This window comes from Rhinolophus ferrumequinum, chromosome 21, assembly GCF_004115265.2.
Source record: "Rhinolophus ferrumequinum isolate MPI-CBG mRhiFer1 chromosome 21, mRhiFer1_v1.p, whole genome shotgun sequence".
Classification (NCBI taxonomy): domain Eukaryota; kingdom Metazoa; phylum Chordata; class Mammalia; order Chiroptera; family Rhinolophidae; genus Rhinolophus; species Rhinolophus ferrumequinum.
The window spans coordinates 14,282,667-14,309,807 of NC_046304.1; the positions used below are offsets into that span (position 1 = coordinate 14,282,667).

The 27,141-nt window shown below is 36.2% G+C and overlaps 1 protein-coding gene across 1 annotated transcript in view; it reads left to right on the forward strand.

Annotated features, from left to right (window-relative positions):
* The window catches only part of UBE2G1 (ubiquitin conjugating enzyme E2 G1), a 92,000-nt gene that overhangs the window by 13,624 nt on the left and 51,235 nt on the right, over positions 1-27,141 (forward strand). The window lies entirely within an intron of this gene.

The window sequence follows — 27,141 nt, forward strand, 5'->3', positions numbered from 1 at the left end:
TTGTTTCCGGTTTTTAGTGGTTATGAATAAAGCTTCTATAAACATTTGTGTACAGATTTTTGTGTGAACCTGTTTTAGGTTCACTTGGATAAGTACCTAGGAGTAGAATTGCTGGTTGTATGGTAAGACTGTTTAACTTGATATGAAACTGCCAAATCGTCTTCCAAAGTGGCTGTAACACATTTTAAACACAGTACCATCCTAATGCTTTTTTCATCTTGGTTTTTCATTTGATATAGTGTAGACATCTTTATGTATTGGTACATAGACTTATTTTCTTTTCAAACACCTACACTGTATTCCTTTGAATGGCTAAAACACAATTCACTTTTATTAAAACAATTCTTTAAATTATAAAAATGTTGCATATTCATGGCAAAAATTGTAAGTTCTACTGAAGAGAGAATATAATGAAAAGTCAGTCTCCCATTCACCTACCCCCATCCTTTCCCATTCTCCAGAAGGGAATTTATGGTTCATGCTTATGCTTTCCGCTATAATTTATATGATAACCTCTTAATTCATGAGTTTATTTAACTTCTCACTATAAAAGATGAAAAATTTAATGTAATGACACTACTTTCCTACTTCTAATGGTTGTTTTTATTACTATGAATAAAATGATTTATCAACTGTGCATAGGAGTGCCTGCTATGAAAGGTAACGAAATTAGCTCACTCACCCTTTAGTGATTCGCCACCTCTTCCTACAGATTTTGTTAGTTACATTATTTTTATATTGTCACGTTGTGTAACATTTATCTTCTCTCTTATAGCTGAATAAGTCTCTATTTGCCTAGTCTCAAAAAAGGAAAACCAGAAAATAGCATTTACATGATTGTGTTAATATACTCATTATAATATCAAATAATGATTTTTGGACCTAAGGAGGAGCTGGATTCTCATCATTGAAACTTTTCCTATTGAAGGAGAATCTTTTAAGTATCAAAATCTTACTTTCTTCTACCTTCACTTAGTTACTATTCTGGGTCATACCCAACTACCATTTTTCTCCTACCCCATATTGTCCTCTTCAAATATTTCGTAATTTTTATAAAGATTGTGTCGGTGGTAGATTTTGAGTCCTTGCATATTGAAAAATGTCTTCCTTTTGTCTTCGTATTTGATTGTTTGGTTTTCTGGGAATTGAATTCAGGGTTGAAAATATTTTCCCGTGGAACTTTGATGTCATTGTTCCATTGCCTATAATATCCAGAATTCCAGAAGACAGTGACGAAGAATGACTCATGTCAGTCTAATTTTTTGTTTCTATGTGGATATTTTTTTGAAGTTCTAAAGGATTTCTGTATACTTGGAGTTCTAAATTTTTACCCATATGTGTCTCTTAAGTGTAATTTGTTTTCATTCCTCAGTGGGTTTTTCTAGCTGAAGGCTTAGGTCTCTGTTTAGCTCAGAAATTTCCATCTTTTATTTTTTTGTAATCATCTACATCGTGTCTGGGATTTTTTCTCATCAGGTGTTTGAACACTTTGCTGTCTTTTCTTTGCCTCTTTATTTTCATATTATCTATTTTCTATCTTTTGCTACTATATTGTGGAGATTTCCTCCACTTTTTTTCCTTATTGGTGACTTGGTTTTCAGCCATGCCTGTTTTGTTAGACGGGCCATGCAGTTGGTGTTTCTGATTTCCAAGAACTTAGTCTCTTTTCCCTCCATAGAAGTCTATTTTTTGATAACAGATTTATTGAGGTTTAATTTGCATACCATAAAATCTATTCCTTTTAAGTTTACAACTCAGTACATTTTAATACAATTCAGTACAATTTAGTATATTTAGAATTGTGGAACCATCAGCACAATGTAATTTTAGAACATTTCCATCACCTCAGAAAGAAACCTTGTGCAGTCACTCCCTTTTCTCAATCCCACACCCAGGCAACTACTACTTTTCTGTTCCTAATGAACTTGCCTTTTCTGGACAGTTCATATAAATTAGAAAATACAGGATGTCGTCTTTTGTTTATGGCTTCTTTCACTTAGCATAATGTTTTTAAGGTTGATTTATTTTGCAGCATATTATGTCTGTCGTTCTAGCATTGTTTGTTGAAAACAGTGTCCTTTTCCTATTTGAAGTACCTTGGAAATTTTGTTGGAAATCTGTTGAACAACCTATTGTATGTCTCTGTATTTTATTACATTGATCTGTATGTCTGTCCCTATGCCGTTATCATAGTTTCTTGATCATTATTGTGTAGTAAGTCTTGAAATCATGTAGTGTAAACCTTCCAACTCTGTTTTTCTTTTTAAAAAATGTTTTGGCTTTTTGAGGCCTTTTCAAGTCAGTTTGACAGTTTCTGCAAAAAAGCCTACTGTGATTTTGTGTGGAATTACAGTGAATATATATATTTACTTGAGAATTGACATCTTAATAATATTGAGTCTTCTGTTCTATGAAATTGTGTTATCTCTCCATTTATTTTGGTCTTTTTAAATTTTAGCATAGTTTGTAGTTTTCCATGTATAGATCTTGCACCTGCTCTGTTAAATGTATTCCTATTTCATGTTTTTTTAAAATGCTGTTGTAAATTGTATTTAAAATTTTATTTTCCAATTAGTCATTACTTATATGTAGAAACACAGTTGATTTTTGTATTTGACCTCGTATTTTTCAGCCATGCTAAATTGAGTTATTAGATCTAGTGGCATTTTTATATTTTTCTTAGCATTTTCTCCATACACAATTATGGTCTGCAGATAAACACAATTTTACGTCTTCCGTCTGTAAGGCTTTATTTATTAATTATACTTCTTATGATCTGTAGTACAACATTGCGTGGAAGTGGTGTAGCGATTTCTCTTTGACTCATCTTTCTGAATCTGGATCATGGTGACTATATACTCTGTGAACACTTAGCTTCAGGGCTGCTGGTGGGGTCAGTTCTGTAGTTCTCTGGTTGTCATACTGAAGGTTTTTTCTCTAAATCATTCTTTTAGCCCTTCCAATAATTTTGTAAGCACATAATTTCTCAATAAAACACCTAATGTATTTTCTGTTTTCTGCCCTGAACTTTGATAAGCTTCTGTTTACCATATGGGTCCTTGGAAACTAATTTTTTATCGGTCAAGTAATTAACATTGGAGTTAAAATGTATTCTAGCCACTCTCCTTTTTAATGGTTTCTAAAGAATCTGATAACCACTTCTGAATGAGCTAGATAGAAACATTTTCTTTATAGGGAATGGGAAGGCACCATAATGAAGGTAATATAGTTGTATTATCTAAGAGGTTTAAATAAATAACAGTGGCCCTGACATTTAATTATAAGTTGCTTCTTTTAGTTCCTGAGTACACATTTTTACAAATAGCTTAATTTGGAGAGTATAGCAGAAAGTAATACTGCTCAAAGCTAGACATTCTGTGAATGCTTTTAGTTTGAAATGTTCAAGGTGGCATTTGGTTTTAACTGCCTTGACAATTCTGAGCCATACTATATGGGATAAAATTTGTTCATTCGTACATCAGAAAGGAGATTGAAAAATGTCTAAGGCTAATTCACTTTTCATCAGAGCTAGTCTTGTTTCTTTAGGTAAATATTTGAATGCTATTTTAATACTTTTTAAATACTATTGGGTTTGGGAGACACTAGAAAAACTGATTCTTATAGAAGGTACATTAGTAGGGAAGACAGTCAAATTTGTAATTACTGTAGTATCTGAGGATGATACAGCAGCAGGAGTTGGGGAAAGCATCACTAAGGAAGTGCTGTCTGTGCTCAGACTAAAGGATAATTAATAGGAACTAGCCAGATGTTTGAAAAGGCCAGGACATTTGGGGAAACAGACAGGCCAGAATGGTTGGGGTGGTGGTGATGGCATGAGTCAATGAAGGGGATTGAGCCATTTTAAGTATCCATTGGGATAGCCTTCTCTTTAGTCGGAAGATCTCATTAGGGCTCTTGAGGATGTTTCCCCTGGGTTTATTCTCAGTTGGCCATACAGACTATATGTAACTGCACTATAGGTACTTGGCCAGGAAATACAGCCTGGGATTTGCTGCTACTATATTCAATTCTGCCGAGATTGAACTATCTTTTTTGAGGATAGACTAAAGGCTCTGCAGTCAGTCCTTTCCTCTGGGGGTTCTTGGATGGATATTCTAGAATCCCTTGAAATTATATTCAAAATTGTGTGTTTGTGGAGGGAGGGGAAGATGTGTCCCTTTATTTAGATTCTCATATGGTTTCGAAATCACCTGCCTTCTGATCTCCCTTTACTTCCCTTGCCCTGCAACAAAGTAAGTATTATTGTTTGGATACCCTAAATGCTACTTCAAACTTTAGGGTACCTGCCCTACAGAGAGGTGTCTTCACTGACTTGTGTTTTGGGTTATATCATTGCCATCTCCACCTGTGGAGGTAGGCTAGTAGCAGCAGCCCTGTGAAATTCATTTTGGATGTTGTGAAGATGTTACATCAGAAGTAAATTCATTCTTGTTAGCAATGCTAATAATTCTCTTTGATCAGAAAAACAATTTTTTCAACTTAAGTGGCACTTAGTTGTGTGACTATTTGATCATATTTTCTTTTTATATCAGCTACTACAAATCTTGAATACATTGAAATTAAGCATTAGAGCTGAATTCTAGCCTGTTAACCTTGTGAATGTAGAGGACTCTTACAGGCATTTTTAATGTGTTTTTATCTTATCTATATTGCTGATTCCATTTAATGTCCCTACCTTGTTTTTTCCCCTCATCTATTTCTAATTTACATTACTTTCTATTTTAATATATTTCTGTAAAGCACTTTATACTTGGGGGCAAGATAGGATATTTTGAAACAAACCCTCTGTGTTTAGGAATTTCCCCTTTGGAAAAAATTATTTTCTGTCCTGTTATGTGTTTCTTTCCTTATTTAACAGATGCTTTTTTACTTGGGTGTATTCCTTTCTTTTTCCCTTCTCTGCTTAGTAAAAATAAAGTCATTCTTTAAGGTAAAGAACTAGTTCAAAAGTTTTTGCTGCTTAGGCATGTTCTCCAACACCCTGTCACTTTTGAAATAGTTGTTCAAGGTTGTTGGCATTGAGAATACGAGGTGTGATCAAACACTACAGTGAATGTTTAAATAAAAAAAAGTTTACTGCAGTAAAAAAAATATTGCTATTAACCTTCCTCAAAATACCCCTCCCGCTTCAAACACACCGTATCATTCTTGACACTTCCTGAAGCAGTTCTGAAGTCCTCTTTCATGAGTGTATTTAGTTGCGCTGTCGTGGCTGCCTCGTCCTGAATCATTTTGACTTTGGGGAAGAGCCCGAAGTCGCATTGTGCCAGATCCGGTAAATAAGGTGGATAAGGACACACCGTAATGTTTTTATTTGACAGAAATTGCTGTACCAGAAGTGATGTGTGACATGGAGCATTGTCATAAAGGAGGGTGGTTTATGGCACACTTTAAAACACACCTTCTCTCAACCATAGCTCATATCCAACTGACTACACTGGACAAGTTGAAACTTGTCACACACTGTTACTAAGGTTTGATGCATCGCTTCCTGTATTGAAGATCACTCGGCAGCAGCATTCACTGTATTTTGTGATCACAACGGAAAGGCTCATGTCACACATCGCTTCTGGTACAGTAATTTCTGTCAAATAAAAAGATTACGGTATGTGCTCATCACCTTATTCACTGGATCTGGCACCACCAACTTCTGGCTCTTCCCCAAAGTCAAAATGACCATGAAAAGTAAGTGTTTTGAATCGATTCAGGACATCGAGGCAGTCACGACAGTGCGGTTAAAGACACTCACGAAAGGACTTTCAGAACTGCTTCAGGAAGTGGCAAGAATGATGGGATAAGTGTGTTCAAAGCGAGGGGCAGTATTTTAAGGGGGGTTAATGGCAATGTGTCTTTTACTGTAATAATTTTTTTTTAATTTAAATATTCACTGTATTTTGTGATCACATCTCGTATGTCTAGAGGGGGCCCTGGCATATTTTAGTGAACTTTTACCCGCTGTACTCAGTATTTTCTTCATTGTTGAGTCACTTATCATTTTGTATTTGGCTATGATTTTTATGTACGTGCTTGCCCTTGCCCTTTTGTCAGATATTAACTGGTGAATCTATTGTTAGTATCCTGTTTCTCAATCCCCATCCCCTTCTTTCTTCTCAGTCAGATATAATCCTTTGTAGTAATTCTATTAAGACACTTGACAGAATGTTCATGGTAGCCATGTGGAAGACTGGACTCTTGTAGAGCTGAGCACTTACAACCGTCATGGTGTGTGATGGGCTTATGTTAACTAGAATGGACTTGCTGCTGCTTTCATTGGGGTTCCTGCACTTGATTGATTCAATTCCAAAAAATAAGCACTTGGAGGGAGACATTTGTGTATGCACTAAGTTTGTAGGAGTTGAAGAACCATTAGTTGATAAAAATCAGGATTTAGAAAGTTTTCCATAGCTGGGCAGAACATTAGCTAAAATAATAGATAATAGTATTTGTATTAACAAACAAACAAACAAAACAAAACAATACCTTTGCCAGCATGAAGTCAGGGAGACTCAGCTTAGCGATAGGTAGCTTGTGAGAAAAAGACCTAAGTTGATCACCGTTTGAATAAGTTGGATCGACTAGGTTATGCTGTGGTGAAAAACACATACAACCCTAAAATCTCAGTGGCTTAAAACACAAAGGTTTATTTCTCATAGACTCCGGCTAGCGGAGGTTTCTGGTCATTGAGGTTACACAGCCACCACCTCAAACTTGGCCAGAGAGAGGCATTGTTTTTCTGGAGGCTCTGTTGAACCAACAGTTCAGTGCTCGCCAGAGGTGAATGGAGGCCCTTCCATTTAGAAGTCATTGGCCAACTCGAGTCACATGGTGTCTCCCAAACACAGCCGGGTCAAGAAATGTAGTCTGCGGTGTATGTCTGCACGGGGAGAGAATGAGAACTATTTGACAACAGTACCGAGGGCTGCTCCATTGCATTGCTAGCATATGACACAGTACTTGCTTGACACATAGTAGGCACTCATATGTTGAATTGACAGCATTGTTCACTTTGCTGCTAAATTTAAATCTCTGTAAGTGATGTTAGAGAATGGCTGGCAGATTATGTTAGAGGAACTAAGCAGTTTTTTTATTCTTGAGTTTTTATTATTGTATTTGCTTCCTCATTAGTACCTTTTCCTCAGGCGTCTTTATTCCTTTTCTCTGTTCCTCCCTTCTTGACTCCTGTTGAAAGTATAAGTTGTATAGATGAGACTGCAGTATCTTGCCTACTTTGAAGGACCATAAAACTATTTGAATTTATTGTCCATCTAATCGGTATATTTAGGGTTATTTCAGTTTAGGTTCTAGATACAATGTTCATACTTACGGTTCACTAGCATTAATATTTGATGTCCACTGGATTAGTATAAAGAATGATCTACATGTAAAGCCTTCTTTCAAGTAGGTAGAAAATATACCTAAGATGTGAATTAAAATTGGTCTTGACATGGCAGTAAATGATATTTTTATATTTTAAGGATAGTAATTTTTATAAAGAGTAAGTTGTAAGTTGTTAGCAGTTCTGGATACTATTATATCGTTTGAACTATCAGTAGCAGATGTTACCATCCTATTAGTAATCCTAATATAAAACTAGTTTGAAAAGTACAGTCTTGAATTATTTAACACTTTGTATTCAAATTATGGGAAATATCCGTTTTATGGTTTTGAATAGAACCATAGGTTGTTTTCTTAAATAAGGCTTGCTGTGTTCTTCCTCTGCCTTCTCAATTTGAGTCTCTGGAATCTGTTCTATTTTTACTTGTGGGTCCTCATACCGAAGCTGTCTCTGATTTCATGCTCTGAAGATCAACAAGAGATCTCCTTCTGTAAGATGAGAATTTTGTAAAGTGGACTATTAGGAGAGTAAACAAGTCTTAGTAAGTTGGTAACGTTTATTAAGGGAGGTTTTTTCATGTAAAAGCAATGCTATACCAGATCTCTCTTGGTAGTATAACGAACGATAATTCAATAATAAATTCAGTGACTGGCTGTATGCATAATAAGTACTTGCTAGAAGTAATTTTTTGTATTATTGTTGAAGCTTTATTTTCTATGTGTTTAACTTTTTAACTCTTTAAGAGATCAATGAAAGTAATATATATATGGGATATTTACAAGTAGTTGGCAGTAAACCAGGCCTGTTGAGTTAAAAGAATGCCTTGCAAATCAGATTGTAGCTACATCTTAATTATAAAATGAAAGTGAAACAGCACTGTGTAAAATTCAATTTGAGCATAATTTATGCTTTTCAGTGCATTAGAATCTGCTTGGCACTTAGGTTGAAAAGATTATTTGATTGTTAGAATATTACCTTTGCTAAACATTGCAGAGAAGACCTCATGACACTTTTTTTTCCCCTCAAAAAACGTAATGAACATTAATGTTTGTTGTAAGGCTGGGGCTTGTATTTCTGGCTGTCTATCTGGTGCTGTCATTCTACTTGTTCTTTCTGGGTCTCTGGCCTAACATGACATCATATGAGATTTTAATTATGAACCAATTTATTTTGCAAAACTGATTTAAATTTTCAGATAATTATGTTTTCAGGTTAAACTTTGATTTTTTTTATTTCTTGGGCACATGCATATAATGAAGCAAAATTGTTTGAATTTTGAATTGTAGGAAATTTCTAAAGGCAGGAAAAATACTTATTTAGTATTTTTCTACACCTTTATTTGCATCCCTTTTTGAATTCTGGTTTTTCTGTATATTCATAGTTTATTCTTTGAAATTGGTATGCTCAGTCCTTTCTTTTACCTAAGATTTTTTTTTAAGTTATGGTATTTTTTTCCTCTGAGTTTTGCTTATTCTCCACTCCCACTTTTTCTCCTTAATTTCTGGCAAGGTAGACTTATTAGACTTGGGCAGGTAGCCTATAGAACTTTTTTTGTCTATTAGTTGTGTAGACAGTTAAGTATACTTTATATTGATACTGGAGTAATTAAGAGAAAAGGATAGGAGATTTCAGGAGAATGGGCCATAGGGTATGATAACATAGTTATAACTTTTTCTTACTAAAAGGAACCAGAGCTCTATGGAGAAATGGCCCATTCGTCTGGGACTGGAAATATTCAGAACATCTTGTCATACCAGAAAGCAAGAAAGCCATCAAAGGTCACTGGGCAGATTTCCCATTGGACAAATTCCTTACCGAGACCATATGGGTGGATAAAAAGAGTAATAATTATGGATTAAAACACATCAACAGTGTTAAAATCCATGATTGCATAATACTAAACAATAACAGCGGCGATGACAATGAGACATCTCAGTGGTCGCCTTTGGAAGATGCTGTGGAACCAGCTTATTCTGAGGGCAAAGAATCAAGCATTCATCTCTCAAGACTTTCCTGGATAACCAAATAGTTGATAAAGAAAAGTTATTCTTTATAATAGTATTCCAGATAACAAATGAAGAAACAAAAGAGGGCCAGCCCAGTGGCTCAGGCGGTTGGAGCTCCATGCTCCTGGCTCCAAAGGCTGCCGGTTCGATTCCCGCATGGGCCAGTGGGCTCTCAACCACAAGGTTGCTGGTTCGGTTTCTCGGGTCCCGCAAGGGATGGTGGGCTCTGTCCCCTGCAACTAAGATTGAACACGGCATCTTGAGCTGAGCTGCCTCCCGGATGGCTCAGTTGTTGGTTGGAGCGTGGGCTCTCAACCACAAGGTTTCCGGTTCGATTCTTCGAGTCCCACAAGGGATGGTGTGCTGCGCCCCCTGCAACTAGCAACGGCAACTGGACCTGGAATTGAGCTGCGTGCGCCCTCCACAACTAAGACTGAAAGGACAACAACTTGGGGCTTCAATCCTCCACAACTGGGATTGAAGGAACAACAACTTGACTTGGAAAAAAGAAAGTCCTGGAAGTATACACACTGTTCCCCAGTAAAGTGCTGTTCCCGTTCCCCAATAAAAAATCTATTAAAAGAAAAAAGAAATAAAAGAATTAGAATATTACCATTTTGCAAACTATAATTAAATAGTTCTAGGCAATCAATGATCATTAGCAACTACTAAGGCTAATAAATGACTGCACCGGAACCACAGATCATAAAAAGAGGGACAAACCAGACGTGTACCTCTTGATATGATGCAGTGGCACCACCTATGGAATTTTGTTGCAAAAAATTAAAATCTGAATCTGATCAAGCCCGTAGATCTGCCAATTTATAGCAAATGTAAGGCATAGAAACATGCTCAGAGACACCATGGGGGGTACAAGCAGTAAAATCTAGAAGGGAATTCTGTAGGCTACATGTCTTAGTTTCTTCAACAGTAAGTGACAAGAAAAGGCTCAGGAAACCTATAAATTAAAAGAGACGTATTAACCCAATACAATGTGGGGATCTTGTTTGGATGGATCCTGATTCTAACCAACTAGCAGTTGTAAAGAGTTATGGAGCAAAAGGGAAAAATTGGACATTGGATATGTGATATTAATAAATTGTTAATTTTTCTTAGGATGTGATAATATTGTTACATTTTAGAACTTATACTAAAATATTGACAGAAGTATGACATCTGGAATTTACTTAAAAATCTAAGTTGAGAGGGAATGTTTGGAGATATAGTTAAACAAGATGGGCCATGTAGATGGTAGATGATTTTTTAATTAAATTTATTGGGATGACATTGGTTAGTAAAATTATATAGGTTTCAAATGTACAATTCCATAATATATGATCTATATACCGCATTGTGTGTTCACCATGCAAAGTCAGTTCTTTTATCACCATAAATTTGACCTCCTTTACTCTCTTCTCCACCCCTGTTCCTCCCATGGTAGATCATTTTACTCTTCTGCTTCTCTCCTGAAAATTTGGTAAGTTTAAAAAAGGTCATATATGTTGATGGTTTGGTTTTACCTGAATTGCATAAAATTCAGCCTTTATGTATGAGGTAAATGAGTTTTCTCAATTGTTAAATTCTTTCTTGAGCTGTCTAAGACTAGTAGAGCTTTTTGATGATGCTATTTATAATATGAATTATCTATGAAACTTAAATTCATGCCTCATTTTTCCAAATGTAGGGTTACTCTAATTTGTCATCAAGTCATGCTTGTCAAATGGTACGCATTTTAGCACCCAAAGCTGTAGTATGAAGTATGGTACAAACATCCTGGCACTATAAATTTACCTGGAAATTCAAGACAAACCATGAATATTAAATTGAACATAGATATATATTATAGAGTTAAAAATGAACATTTTGCCTTAATTTTTAAGGTAAAAATGAGATTTGAACAAAATTTATACTTGGGGATATTTATGGTTTTCTGTAGTTTAATATTAGAGTTTTTTGTTTTGTCAGCTTCCTAGGTCATTCATGTGCCTTGGGGTTGGAATAAATGCATATATTTTTTAAATAGTGGGATTAAAATAACTTCTGAGACCCATTCCTGTTACTTTTTTTATTTTTAATTAAAGTTTATTGGGGTGACCTGTTGTTAACATTGCTGTTACTTTGACATTTGCTTCAGTACTAGCTATGTTGAGAATCTCTTTTCATATTACTGGTTGAGCTTCTAGGTTGTAGATTCTTTGAGGTATAAACTGTTATGTTGTTGCATGCTCAGTATTAATAGCAATAACTATACTCTTTATTGCGTGTTTTCTTCTTTTACTATTTATTCCTCTTGTTAACTTGCTTTACTATTGAGGATAACTTTGCCTCTGCCTTCAATAAATGAAGGATTTAGTGCTGTTTTGGAAACCTGGTACAGTACCAATGTATTTGTTTGCCTCCGTTTTTTCTTTTGGCGAATAGTCATTGCTCTTTTTTCCCAGAGACATCACCAGAGCTTTAGTGTCTTAAGTTTGTATCTGTTGCAACTGAAGAGAAATTTACCAGTAATATATTTTTTCCCTTCTGGAAAAAAGGTTTGAAGAAGAGTGTAGTGAAATCTCTCATTCTCTTACATAAGAAAAGAGGGCTTGGCCTTGTTTTAAAGTTTCATAGCTTTTAAGCGATAGGATCATGTAAAAATTATCTTACATAGCACTTTCAACTTAAAGTGCTGACACATCAAGTTTAATTCTACAGTCTTAACAAATACTTGAGTGCCTACTTTCTAAGCATAGTAGTGCTTAGACACTTTAAAGAACAGAACATAAAAAGGGTGCTGGCACAGAGTTTATGTTTACTGTGGGAAGACAGATGATAAACTAGATAATTAAGTTTAAAATGTGATGTTAGATAGTGATAAGTGCTCTGGAGAGAAAATAAAGTGGGCAAAGGGAATGAAAAGTTGGAGGTGGAACACTGATGTCTGGAGGAAGAGCTTTCCAGGCAGAGGGAGTAACTGTACAAAGGCTCTGAGGTGGGAGGAGGGGCCTGGTTTGTCTGTGGAACAGCAAGATGGGGGTGGCAGTGGTCCTTAGAGGTAAGGACTTTGGCTTTTACTCTTAGGGAGACAAGCCATTAGAAATGTTCCAGCATAGGCGTGACATGCGCGGATTTACATTTTAATAGGATCAGTCTTGGCTTGTGATGCTGAGAATAGAGACCTGCCGGAAGATACGCAGAAATAGACTGTTGATAAGACTTTAGTAGTAAGTCAGATGAGATATAATATTGGCTTGAACAAGGACGGTGGCAGTGAAGATGATAAGTGGTTGAATTCTTGGGTATATTTTCTAAATAGAATTGTCAGGATTTACTGATGGACCAGATTTTGGGGGTACTGGTGCGTGTGAGAAAAAATGTCTAGGATGCATTCAAGGTTTTTGGCCTGAGCAACTGAAAGGATGGAATTGGCATTAACTGAGGTGGAAAAGACTGCAGGATGAGGAGGAGATCACCAGGGGCTCAGTTTTGAATATACTAATTTTGAATTGCCTATTAGACATTGAATTAGAGAAGTTGTACAGGCAGCTTGTATATAATCAGGAATTATATGTAAGGTTTGAAGAGGTTTGGCTTAGAGACATAAACTGGGAAATTGTTAGTATATAGATTGTATATATAAGCCATGAGGCTGGATGGGTCAGTAAGAGGAGAAGATTAAGGACTAATAAGTCTTGGGGTACACCAGCATTAAGACGTCAGAAAAATTACCAGAAACTAGGGAAGGATTATGGGGGGAGCGTCAGGAAGGTAAGTGGAAAACCAGAATATGACAGCCTGTACACCAAGTGAAGTTTCAAGGAGGAAGGGAGATCAGCTTTGTCCAGTAAGAGGTCAGGTAAGATGAGGACCGGTAAATGACCACTAGAGGTGAATGATGACTTTGAAAAGGACAGTTTCAGTGCGGTGGTGGGGGCCAAAGCCAGGTTAGTATGAGCAGGAGAGAATGGGAGGGGAGGAATTAGAGCCAAGGAATGCAGATGACTCTTAAAAAGTTGTGCTGTAAAAGGGGAGCAGAGAAATGGCACAGTAACTGGAATTAGTGTGGGGTTTCATTTTTGTTTTTACAAAGGTTGGAGAAATGAAAGCATGTTGATGGGACTGAATTCAGTAGAGAGGAAAAAATTGATGACACAGGCGAGGGTAGGAATTTCTGGAGCAATGTCTTTGCGTGTGTGTGTATGGGGGAGCGACATGGGATCTAATTACTGCCCAGCTTGGAAGCCGTAGTAGGAGCATGGGCAGTTCATCCAAAGGCGCAGGAGAGAAGCTGGGGTAATAAGTGTATGGCCATGCAGAGCTTCCGGGGAGAGGATGGGTTTGTGTACAGTGTGGAAAATGTTAATACTGAACTCATAGGAGTGAATTTGTGAGTATTAAATAGGTTCATACTTGTATAGCGATGATGATAGAACTAGTAAGTGCTCAGTAACTGTTACCTATTTATCACTTGTAGAGATAACTTAACACAGTTTGGTGTATGAAGTTGTTAGGATTTGGTGTATGAAATTGTTACAGTAGTGATGTGTATAAAGTTACAATGTTATTTACACGACCAGTTTCCTTAAATCACACTTGTGTGTGTACTACTCTGGAAATAATTGGCTTTTCACTTGAGTACGATGATGTTATTTCTGGTAATGCCATCATTTCTTTTTTTTTCTTTTTTAACTTTTAGAAACTCTGTTTTCTGTCCACCTTATTTCCATTTTGTTTGAGTTTGTGGAAGAACAGCGTAGGACCACTCAGTGGTTGTTCCTACCGATTCCGTGGCCTGAGCAGTGGGGGCTGCTGAATAGACACCGAGGGCACCTGCCCGCCCTCAGACAGGCCCGCGGCCTCTGCGCCGCAGTGAACGCGGGAGCTGGACCCGGCCGTTCATGCCGAAGTTCCTCCTTGGTCACAGCCTTTCAGCAGCGGCCTGCTCCTCTTTTTCAGTCTCTTCAGGATCTCTGGGAGAGGTCGGGCATGACCTCCGATAGGTGCCCGTGGGAGCTGGTGCCACGCATGTGTAGAACTTCCCGGGCCAGCATCCAGCACATCAGACCCACTGAGTGAGCGAGCGCCCTTCTTGTTGCGAGGGATGGCAATGTCCACATAGGCGAGTCTGTGTTACACAGAGCAACGGTCGGCAGGTTAACAGGATGCCCCGGTGAGAGGCTGGTGGTCAGCCCCGGGATCCGTAACCACCAGAAGTCCCGGCTCCTGGGAGGCTGCCAGGATCTGGTTAGTGAAGGTCCCCGGAGTGAAGCGGCCGGCGATAGGAGCGGCTTCAGGGGCAGGAGCGGCTTCAGGGGCAGCCCAAACTGCAGCACCGCTGGCTGCCATTGCTGGAACATGTGACACTGTCATTAGCTGGGCTTTCAATGGCAACAATGGCACTGGCTGCCAGTAGAAGCTTCTCCCAGGTTCTCTTCAGATGTATGATGTAGATGCCATGACTTTTCCTTTTGTTAGATGTATTCTTTCATTTGGAAGTCACGGTTGGTGCCACCTAAATTGATTCCTGTTGCAAGGAATTTGAGGACATCCTCCTCTTTCATTTGCAGGATGTCAAGGGCTCCAGACATTGTGAAAGTTTCCCTTTAAGTGACGTGGGGACTGAGAACAACACCATATGGGTCCCTCTCTGGGTAGCGTGGAAAGCGTGCCATCACTTCTTTACAAAGATGCTGGCCACCAGAGGTGCTACTTGCACAGAATATCAACTTAACGGACATCCTAGAAAGACAAGATTTTCATACTAGTTCTATTCAGAAACATTGTAATTTTATGTGCTGTGGTTGGAAAGTGTTTGGTTTTCTTTAATACGTTAGTACAAGAAGTCCCTTTAGCAAAATCGTAACATCATCTAATAGAAAATATAATTCTTTTTATACTTTGGTTAGAATAGGAGTAGCAGAGAAATCCATATAGAGGGTGCCGAAAAAAATTATACACATTTAAAAAAAGGAAAACTATTAACATTGTAATACTCCGTATGTACTGATAATAAAAGATGAATACAAGTCACGTTTGACTTCTGCAATTACAAGAGGTGCTCAAAGTGGTTACCATCAGCGTCCGGACACTTCTGATTATGGCGAACTACTGCTTGAGCAACGTTGACCAAAGTGTCCACTTGTATACATGTTTTTGGCATCCCTGGTATATTTATATAAATTGTAATTGCAGTTTTGGGACTAGTTATAAAGGTGGGACAGTTAATGTAGGAATATTACAGGGAGAGTTGGAACCTGGAGATGCTTTGGAAATCTCCTCAGCCTCTTACTAGTTTTAGGTATATTCATATTTTGAAAATTTAATGGAGAATACTTGCAATCTGTAAGTACATCAGCATCATTTGAGGGTGATGTGGGGGATGAAAGGAAAGGTGAAAAGGGGAGCTAGGGAGAAGTCTTATCAGAAGGCCGAGAGTTTCTTTTTAGAGATGGGGTTTCTCTGATGGAGAAGCAGAGCTTGGAGATACGGAATCCTAGGTTCTGACTGGGTTGTTTGAAATACCTTTGGACCTAAATTATTTTCATAAAAGTATGCGTTCTAGCACCCCTCATTTAATAACTGTTCAACATTTGAAGACACAATAGTCAAATGTTGAGATATAAAATAAATGTTTAGACGTGAATCCTGTAGTCTGCAAAAGCACATCAAACTAAGGGAAGTAATGTAACAAAGATAAAAATGATGATGCTAATAGGTTTTCGGAAGAGGAGGAGACCACTTTCAGTGAAAAAGGCTTCCTGGTGGAAGTAGCATTGTGGGTGGCCCTTGAAAATGGAAGATAGAACTGTTGGTGAGGATATTTCAGGTAACGGCATGCATTATCAGGTAGGGAAAAAACGTGTTTGTGCATGGTATAAATAGTTTAGGTTAAAATTAAATCTGAATAGATTTCTCAGAGCAAGTTTTCCCTTTTCCCACCCAGTGAATCCTTTGGAAGTTTGTGGGTGAGGTGAGTGGGAAAGGGAAAAAGGTAAGAGGGTGAAGAACATAAGCTAAGGTCATCAACCATATAATGATACTACTTTTTTTTTATTATGAAAGTGAATATGCTTGAAAAGCATAGGAATATAGAAATGAAGGAGAAAAGCTATAAGCACAGGTAAAAATATTGTGAACAATTTGCTATGTTACTAGTTTTTAAAATTAAAATTAATTTTATTAAAAATTGCAACAAGACAGGCAAAGTCAAATTTTCTTGCAATAAAATTTCTTAAATTTCTTAAAAATAAATGAAACAACGGGCAAAGCCATGTACAGTTTATTTAGGGAAAATTACAGATGACTGAAAAAATATTGAAGATGCTAGACTTCACTTATAGAAGCACAAATGTGGGTGAGATACTCTTTCACCCAAACACAAGCCAGACCACCTTACAGTGAATGAACCTACCAGTCCTCCAGTCCTACTCACATACCCAGTTTCCAGTTCCCGTTTTGGTCCTCCACTCTTAAATACGGACAATCAAGTGTTATCAGATAAGGAAAAGAAAGCTTCCTCATATGAGAGAAATGAAGAGATACAAGCAATAAGGAGGAAATATACCCCAGGCGAGGAAAAGGAAACAATTAAAAAAGAAAAAAAATTAAGATAATGAAGATTAAGTTTGTCAACAGGAACAGAATTCTATAAAAAAGGAAAGGAGCTCTTAGAAGATAAAATGAAGAAGTCATCCAGAAAGTACAAGAAGTAAGAAACTGTAAATAGGAGCAAATATTTTTAAGAGGCGCGAATACTATAGAAGTATTTATGAATACTGTATGTGAATATAACTAGTTAAACATTTTTTAAAAACTTTGAAAGTGTGTGCATTAAAAGACTTTAAGTGGTAATTTTCTCAGTCATGGCAGTTTTTCTGTAGAATAAATTCCTAAAAATGGAATTTAAAATGGTGAAAAATAAAGTTTAATGATGCCAAATGCCTTCTATCAATTGTATCAATTGACATTTTCATCTGCTTCTTGTTGGCTTGTCTCTCTGCTGGTTAAAATTGATAATGAGATTCCAGTCTTAATATCTAAGTGATTTATTTGCATTTTAAAAATAGGTTAAATGGTTCGTGAATATATTAGACATTTGTATTTCTTTGTGCAGATGTTGGATTTAATCTCATTGATTTGTCAGTGCTCTTTACTTGCTTAGGGATTAACTCTGTCATACATACAAATGCTTTCCCCTCAGTTTGCCTTTTGGGTGTCTCCTCCCCCTTTTAAACCTTTGAGAAATTTAAAGTTTTTGTATAGTCAAGGTTCAGTCATTTCATTTATGGCTTCTAGGGTTTTTTTTTTTTAATCTGATTTAAGACTCTTCCTAAACCAAGATTATAAAAATGTTCCTATCCCATCCTCCATATTTTCTTTTTGTGCTTTTATGTTTTTGTTTTCTACATTTAAATTTTGCATCAATAAGGACTAATTTTTGTTATAAGGAATTAAGTAGCGATTGACTTTCTTTTCTCTAATGAACTATCATATTTTGCTGTGTACAATGCACACTTTTTTGCCCAAATTTGTGAGGGAAAAATAAGGATGCACATTATGCACGGGTAGTACTAATTCCATATGTATATAAATGTTTTTAATTCTTTTATTTATGCTTATGAGTTAAAAGTGTAACTCTAGAAATCAGTAATGATATCCGTATGCAAAATAATACTCTGGAATACAATAATTGGTTTTGTTGAACTTATAACGAACTTGCAACCCCAGAGAGTTCTTGGCCTTCTATGATGCATAAATGTCAGAAATTTGTTACTGGCACAAAACATTTTTTTACCTTGTATCTGTTCTTGTGCTTTGTAATTATTTGTTACATAAAATTTCTCATATGTAATACGTTAAAAAATAAATGCTAAAATTCCTTTATAATACAAAAAACAAGTACCTAAATGTAAACAAATAAAAACTTGAATTAAAAAATTAAACGAAAGACTTTTCCGTGAAAGTTTGGGCCAAAAATGTGGGTGCTCATTATACACGGGAGCACATTATACATGGCTAAATACCGTAGTTGTCCTAACATACCATTTTTGACTAATCCGTTTCCCACCCCCAACCCCATTTGAAATGCTATCAAATTTATTGTATATGAGATTTCCATATGTATTTGGTTCATTTCTGCTCTCTAGATCTCTAATTCTATTCTTAGGCCAGATTATACTACCATGTTTCCCCAAAAATAAGACCTAGCCAGACGATCAGCTCTAATGCGTCTTTTGGAGCAAAACTGAACATAAGACCGGGTCTTTGTTTGTTTTTGCTACCTTTAGTGTTCTAGTACTTTGAATCTAATTGGTTTTAAAAGAGTGTTTATACTTGCCTAGCATACTTTCGTCTAACCTTTTACTTTTAACCTCTCAAAGTCTTTGTTTTAGGTTTGTCTCATGTAGACCCCATGTAGTTGGATAAAGGTTTGTCTTTTTGGGCCCAATCTGAAATGCTTTTAATCATTTACATTAATTTGTATGTTTGGTTTCGCTTCTGTAATGTTCTTTTTTTTCATTACCTATCTTTTTGTTTGGTTTTCTTTTTTCTTATTTAAACTACTTGGTTTATTTTCTTTATTGCTCTTCCTCCTCTAAGTTTGGAACTTAAGTATTGTGTTGCATGATGTCGAAGGTACTATTGATTATAATATGCCTCGTTACTTTGACAACCAGTAACATGGTTAAGTGCTGTCAGAGAAACTATGACATGCCATTAATTGTAATATGCATGCTGATTTCAGATACTAAAATATGAAAAAAGTGCATCTTAGAATAGATGAAATGTGGTAGTTTATATTTCTGTGGCTTCAAAATATTTAAATCTATTATGTTTGCCAAATAGAGTTTTCTGTTTGAGGAGTAGTTATTTGAATACTCTATTCTCAGGGTTCTTGTATGTTTAAAATGTCTTTCAGTGCCTTCACTAGAGAAATGGTATTTTGGCTGGTTCGTTACAGAGTTTTTAGCTACATTGCCCTCCCCTTAGTACCCAGTAGACATTATTCCATTATCTTCTGGCATCTAGGGTTACTCTAGGGAAGTCTGGGGCAAGCCTGACTTTTTCTTTCCCTTTGTAGTGACCTACTTCTGCCTGGGTATTGGTAGAATTCTTTCTTTATCCTTGAAGTTCAGTAACTTCATCAGGATATATCTCGGTCTTGGTGTGATTCTCTATTACATTTTCCTGTTACATGGTAAGCTATTTCAATCTGCGACTCAGGAATATTTTCTTAAATATCTTTTAATATGCTTTCATTTTTATTTTTCTTTCCTCACTGAACGTCAGTTTTTATGATTGTCCTTCATTTCATTCTTTTTTCTAAATGTTTCCTTTGTTGTGTTCTATGTAATTTCTCAAGATTATCTTTTATTTCATAAATTTTGTTTCATTAGTATCATGTCTACTACTACTTTTATACAGTGTAGTTTGCATTTTGCCAGTGCCTTCAGTACTTCATTCAGTTTTATTTATTTATGTCTGCGAGCTGCCCTTTGAACTTGTCTCGTTTATTTCCCTCTTTTTAAAAAAGTCTTTACTTCTTGTGGTAAAAATAGGTAAAACCACATTGTTTTTGAAAAGATGGGTAAAACCAGTCGCAAAGCTGTTAACATCAAAATTTATTCTCCAAGAACACAAAACAAGTGATTAGTAAAATTGTTTTACCAAGTCATGCTGTTATTAATGGCATGAAATACGGAAAAGCCATTATTCATTCATAGGGTAAAAGACATTTCTTTTTTCAGTTGGATAAGCTTCTTTTGTACACAGTAGAAATTGTTTTTGCCATGTGTGCTTTTGTGTATGAGAGAAAGTGATGACTTTTTTCCTATTAATCATTGAAAATCTATTGGTATTTTTTCCTCAGTGAGTTGTAATGTAGACTGGAAAAAAAATCATTGAAATCATAACTGACAAAGGCTCTGTCATCCACGTATGCCACAATAAAAGACCTGCTATATGAATTTCACCTGAATGCCAACTTGCTCTTAAGAATGAACGGGATCAACAGTATTCCCCTTTGATCTCCATTCAGAGTTGAAAGAAATAGCAAAAATTGTGAATGTGTATAAATTGTCGTTAATGAGAATGAAACTTTCATTATGACTTACGGAAAAAGTAAAAGACTGCACCTTAAAGTTAATTTTAGCTTTGTAGGCAATAGGCAATTTTTTTTTAATAATGGCTAAGATACAACTGTTCTTTATGTTACTGTTGATGTTGTTTACAAAGGTGATTTAATTATTTTAGTAGACTTGCACATTCAGTGAGGCACAGTATGTCAGCAACATACTTGGTATTGTGAATGGCCTGAATTTACTACACCAGAGTCTAATGTATAGCTTATCCTTATAATTAAAATTACCAGAATTTCTTAAGGGTTCCAAACTGTTGTGCTTGATTGCCAATAATGTGGCATTTTCCTAAGATGATATATACTTTTAAACTATTCCATTAATTCAACAGATGCTTACTGAGGGCCTACTACATACCAGGGACTTGAACAGGTGCTGGGGCTATATCAGTAAACAAACAAGATCCATGACCTTTTAAAGCTTGCATGCTAGTGAGGGTGGGGGAGATAAACAAAATTAATAAAAAGTTGTAGAGTGCTGGAGGAAGTAAAACAGGGAATAAAATAGGGAGGGTGTAAGAGTAATAAAAGTAAGGGGATAAAATAGGGAGTGTGTAAGTGTGGGGATTATCATTTAAATCAGGGTGACATTTGAATAATTGAATTAGGTGAGGAAGTGACTCATGGATACAGCAAGCACAGAGGCGGGGAAGTTGGGACTGACTCCACTGTTGGAGGAAGATGAAGGGAGGAGAGCAGCAGTTAGCTGTAGCCAAGCGAGTGAGGCAGCAAGTAGAAGGTTGAAGAAACACGCTCATGAACTTTTGGGCCGTCACACCAGCCATTACTCTGAGTGAAAACTTGGAAGTCATTAGAGTAGTGACATGATCCTAATCCACATTTTTACAAGGTCACTCTGGCTGCTGGGTTGCGAATAGACACAGTAAGAAAGAGATTTTACATAGTATACCGGTATACTCACTTAAGTAAACATTTATAACAAGTGAAAGCTTCACCAACAATATGTCCACTTTATTTCTCCTTTGCCTTACGAAAAAGAAATGCTGCTGTGTCCCAACAGATCTATTTCATGACTGCACAACTTAGAGTTGAAAAACACTGCTTAAAGAGAGACAACCTCTGCCTTAATGGGAAGGAAGTAAAGCTAAGCTTAGGGTGTTGTGTATTACAGGAAAATGAACAAAGTATAAAATTAAAAGGAATAAAAACTGAACATTAATATTATGCACACACTTAGCTTAAAAATGTTAAGTAATCGAATATCATTTAATAGCCCCACACTCCCCAGAGGCAGCTACTTTTGAAAAACCTTTTTGGTTCGGTTTTCCCGGGGCTTAACTCCATGTTTCTAAATAATATGCTTATAGTGTTTATTTTTTGGTTTATCAACTGTAGACATTCTCTGTTGACTTCTTGCTATGACAGATGTTTTCAGTCCCACTTCTCACTACTGACCTTCCTCGCACGACGGTCACTGAACTGGCGCCTCTCTGGGGTTCTGCCCAGAAGATTAGCCTTCCTCCTTCGCTGCCGCCCCCTCTGTGAGTATTCCGCTCTTCTGCTCCCTCCACCCTTCTGAATCAGTTCACATTCTTCCATCCGTTTTTCATGTTTCAGAACCGTGAGTGATCTACCTAGTCTTTTAAAAAAATATTTTTAAGTAAAAAGTTATTTTAAAATTTCTTTAGAAAAATTGATTTAATTATTAGGAAGGAGAGAAGATAAACACGTATGCTTCTACTGGCACTTGAGCTGGACGATAGATTAGAGTTTTAGGCCAAAGTTTTTTGCTTTGTTTTTTTAAATATGTATAATATGTGCTTTTTAAGAATGAGATACATTTACAATCTTTTATGTTTTAAAAACAAATTGTAAATATTTTCCCATGTCATTAATACGCTTTCAAAGTTTTTAAAATAGATGTGTAGCATTCTTTCGCTTGCTGATATCATAATGTTCCCCACATTTTGACTGAGGTTGTTTTTTGAATTATAAATAATTGTAAATTATGAAATTATAGCTAATGCTTCTGTGGATTTTTCTTATGAAAAAGATTTACACGTAATCTCTGATTATTTCTCTTAGGTTAAATATCTAGGAATGGTCATTGCTGAATCAAAGAAGATAAACATTTTTTAGGGTCTTTTTTTCCCTTAAATTGTTATTGAGATATAATTGACATACAGCACTATGTAAGTTTAAAGTGTACAGCGTGATGACTTCACTTATATGTACTGGAAAAGGATTTTCACAATTAGATTAGTTAACATCCATCACCTTCCATAGTTACAGAAAAAAGAAAAAAAACTACTTTTTCCCTTGTGGTAAGAACTTTCGGGATTTACTTTCTTAGTAACTTGCAAGTATTACCCACCGTAGCGTTACCGTGGCCATCGTCTTGCACCTTCCGTCCCCAGTCCGTTCCGTTTGGACCTTTTTGAGGTTCTTAATAAACATCACCAGTTGCCAATTCATATTTCCATGATCACTGTATTAAAATGCCACTTTTTACTGTGTTCTTAATAGGACTGTCAGGGACTTCTAAAAATGTTTGATTCTGCTAGGTAAACAATATAATTTTATTTTTAAAATTCCCAAGAAAAGTAGAACACTTCTTGACAGTTTTGAGTTGTGTGTGCTCGTGGTTTGAAAGGTTTGTAAGAGTGCTCGCCTCTGTAGCACGTACACTAAAAGGTTTGTAAGAGCAGTTGTTTGTCTTTTAATTTTTTAATGGCTATTTTGACACATGGGCATTTTTTTAGTGTCCAGTTAATTAGGCGGTCTTGTTTTCTTCCTCACTTGGAATGCTTCCTATTCCTAAGGTCAGATAAGACTATGAAAATTTTGAAGGTAGCTTTGAAATGGGTGGTGGGAGGAGAAACTTGCGACAAACAGTTGCTTTAGAAACAATCTGCCTTTGGTTTGTGTTAAGAAAAGTTATCAAGTAATTTAGATTTTGGATTGTTGTCCCTCTAACTATCAATTGCCTTGTACCGTAGGGGTGTTAAATGATTAGACACTTCCATGAAAGTACTTTATAATGTGTAAAGCTTTTTAGATGTATGAGATGTTGTTAGTACAGTAGTAACTCATTGCTCTGGGTAATCTGGCTAAACGAGTCTTTCCACTCAAAAGACATGATACTTAAGCTTTCTTTTAATGAATCATGGAATGTCACCAGGGAATTTGTCACTGTTTGGCATAATTCCATTAGGAACTTCTACTGGTGATAGTTTAGTCCTTTTGGGGGAAAAAGTAACTCATTTAATTTTAGACTAAGAATGTTACTGACATTTTAAGCTACTTATAAGTAACAACATATTATAAAAATGTTTTTAAAAATACCTTTTAAAAAAGCCTAAATGGCAATGGACTAGGCATCATAGTAAAAAAAGTTATGTTGGGAAGAAAGAAATTGGTTTATGAATTGGCTACAAAAAAAGATCAATAATTTGTTTACATATTTTGTAATCATATGTATGTTACTCTACTTAGTAATATTAACATTTTCCATTTTGCTAGACTGTTGTCTTCGTCGCCAATTTTAATGAAACATAAGAGCCCATCAAGTGGCAGTCACATAACTTCTCATTTAGACTTTTTTGAAAAATTTTAAATTCCAGTTTTTCGTGTAGGTGTTTAGGTTTCCTTTGTAAATTTGAGTAAATATATAAGTAACTTCAGAATTATTTTATGGGTTCTTGGTACCTCAAGGAGATAAATTGTTCTATAGTAGGAGGAAGCGTAGGCATTGATGTAGAGGAATGAAACTGGAAGCAAAGAAGCAAGCGTGACAGCATCCTTTTATTTTGTTTCGCCATCTTCCCCTCTTTCTAGTAGTCGTGGCGCAAGGCAGTGAATTCAGACCAGTCTTAGGCTTAACTGTATCTCTTGTTAATGTACTTGACATTTATTATGTCCATTAAAGCACCCGCTACAAGGAAGAGCTTTTTGATATGCATAAGGTACTAAAGTGCTTTCGCAAAAAAGGAATTTCAGTATGAGTATTTTAAAGAGCCATAAAATAATGGCGGCTGTACATTTACTTTAAATAATTTGTGAAAAATATTTCTAGTTTGTTGGTTTTTTTCAATTAAGACAAGCTTATCTTTATGTTCTGGTTCTCAGCTGGGAGAACCAGACGAGCCATTACTTTTCTAGTCCAGGCTTGAATTCCCATTCTGTAAAAATGATAGCTTGCAACTTAGAATTTGATACCCCTTCCAAACCTAGGAAGTGTGGTGATCCATTTGGACTTGTTTCTTAATTTGTGTCTTCAACAATGAGAATGAGGGTATTGGCTTATTTGTACCACACACAGACTAAAGTGGGCCTTTCATTTAGAAGCTCAACAGAAAACAGGAGAAGAGGTTCCCACATAAGGAAGCGCAGATTTGTGTTCAAAGGTCACTTATATTAAGGTAGGCTTGGCAGATGTCTCATCATGTGTTGGTTTGGCTGGAATGACTGCTGAGGACGCTGTTGAGAAATTCTGAGTTCCGTGATTGGTTATTAATGGTGCCTTCCTTGGATGTGGGCAACATCAAAGTGTTGAGAGTGATTAAGAACAATGGTAGCCTCAGTCCGAACTTCAGGATCTGTCATACAAAAAGGTAGGAAGATGCTTGGCTTCCCTTTGACGAGTCCCGCATTTATCTAATTTATATATTGGACTTTTTGTTGTTGTTGTGATAAAATACACATAACATAAAATTGACCATTTTAACCATTTCAAGTGTACGTATAGTTCAGTGGCATTAAGTACATTCACATCGTTTTGCAGCCATCACCACCGTCCATTTCTAGAACTTTTTCATCATCTCAGACTGAAACTCTGTACCCTTTAAACAATTATTCCTTGTTTCCCTCTTCCCCAGCACCTAGTAACTGTCATTCTACTTTCTGTCTCTATGAATTTGACGATTCTAGGTACCTCATGTAAGAGCCACACAATATTTGTCCTTTTGTGTTTGGCTTATTTCACTTATCATGATGTTTTCAAGGTTCATCCATATTGTAGCATGTGTCAGAATTTCTTTTTTAAGGCTGAATAATATTCTGTTGTGTATATACATATACATATATACATATATACTAAATGTTGTTTACCTACTCATCTGTCAAATGAGTACTTGGGTTGTCCCCATGTTGTTTGGCTCTTGTGAATAATGCTACTATGATCATGGGTGTACAAATGTTTGAGTCCTTTTAATTTTTTGGAATATATACCCCAAAGTGGAATTGTTGGCTCACACGGTAATCCCAGTTTTAATTTTTTGAGCAACTGCTATGTTGTCTTCTGTAGAGGCTGCACCATTTAACATTATCACCAGCAATGCACACGGACTTCCGATTTCTCTATACCCTTGTCAACATTTACTTAGTTTGTTCTGTTTTTGATTTAAAAAATAACAGCCATCCTAGGTAATGGGTGTGAAGTGGTATCTTGTAGTTTTGATTTGCCTTTCCCTAATGATTAGTGATGTTGAGCATCTTTTTATTTTCTTGTTGGCCATTTATATATCTTCTTTGGAAAAATGTCTATTCAAATCCTTTGCCCATTTTTTAATAGGATTTTTTTTTCTTAAGTTGTATGAGTTTTGTATATTTTGGATACTAATCCCGTATCAGATAGTAATTTGCAGATTTCTCCCATTCTTTGGATTGCTTTTGATGTACAAGTTTTAAATTTTGATGAAGTCTAATTTATCTATTTTTTCTTATGTTGCCTTTGTTTTAGTGTCATATCCAATAATCATTGCCATCTAATGTTATGAAGACTTTTCCCTTATATTTTTCTTCTAAGAATTTTATAGTTGTAGTTCTTAAATGTATGTTTTTGATCCATTTTGACGTATTTTTGAATATGGTCCATCTTCATTTTTTTGCATGTGGATATCCTGTTTTCTCAGCACCATTTGTTGAAAAGACTGTCTTTTCCCCAGTGAACAGTCTTGGCATTCTTGGTGAAAATCATTTGACCATGTGTGCAGGGCTTCATTTCTGGACTTTTGTTTTATTCCATTGGTCTGGATGTCTGCTCCTATGCCAGCACCACACTGTTTTGATTACTGTGGCTTTGTAGTAAGTTTTGAAATCAGAAAATGTGAGTCCTCCAACTTTATTTTTTCCCCCAAGATTGTTTTGGCTATCCCTTGAGAATCCATACGATTATTAGGATGGGTTTTTCTTTTTCTGCAAAAAACGTTTTTGAGATTTTGATTGGGATTTTATTGAATCTGTAGATCTCTTTGGGTAGAGTAGGCTTTTTGCATGTTTGAAGAAAAGAGTTGTTCCAAGGTCTGTCTTTTTAAGAAAATGTTTTTATTACTTTTCAGTCTTTTTCTAGTGTTTGTCTGATTTACTCTTCTGCTCTATTTTCACACATACAGAATAGTTAGTATATGTGCATGAGATACATGCAGTATAAAACACGAGCAGTTTAAAGAGTTGTTCTAAAGCAAGATATGTAACCACTGCCCAGGTGAAGAAATGGTTGCACGAAGTTTTCAAACCACTGAGCTAGAACATGGATAATCACGTGGTTCTGTCAACCGAAGTCAGAAAACAGGGCCGTGTTACTCAGGATGCACGAGGAAAAATACTGTATTGGGTGATGTGTTTATCCTGGCGACACAGGGCGACAGGATTTCCTAGAGCCTGTGGTATAGCTAGAGGAGGCAACCTTGAGTGCCAAA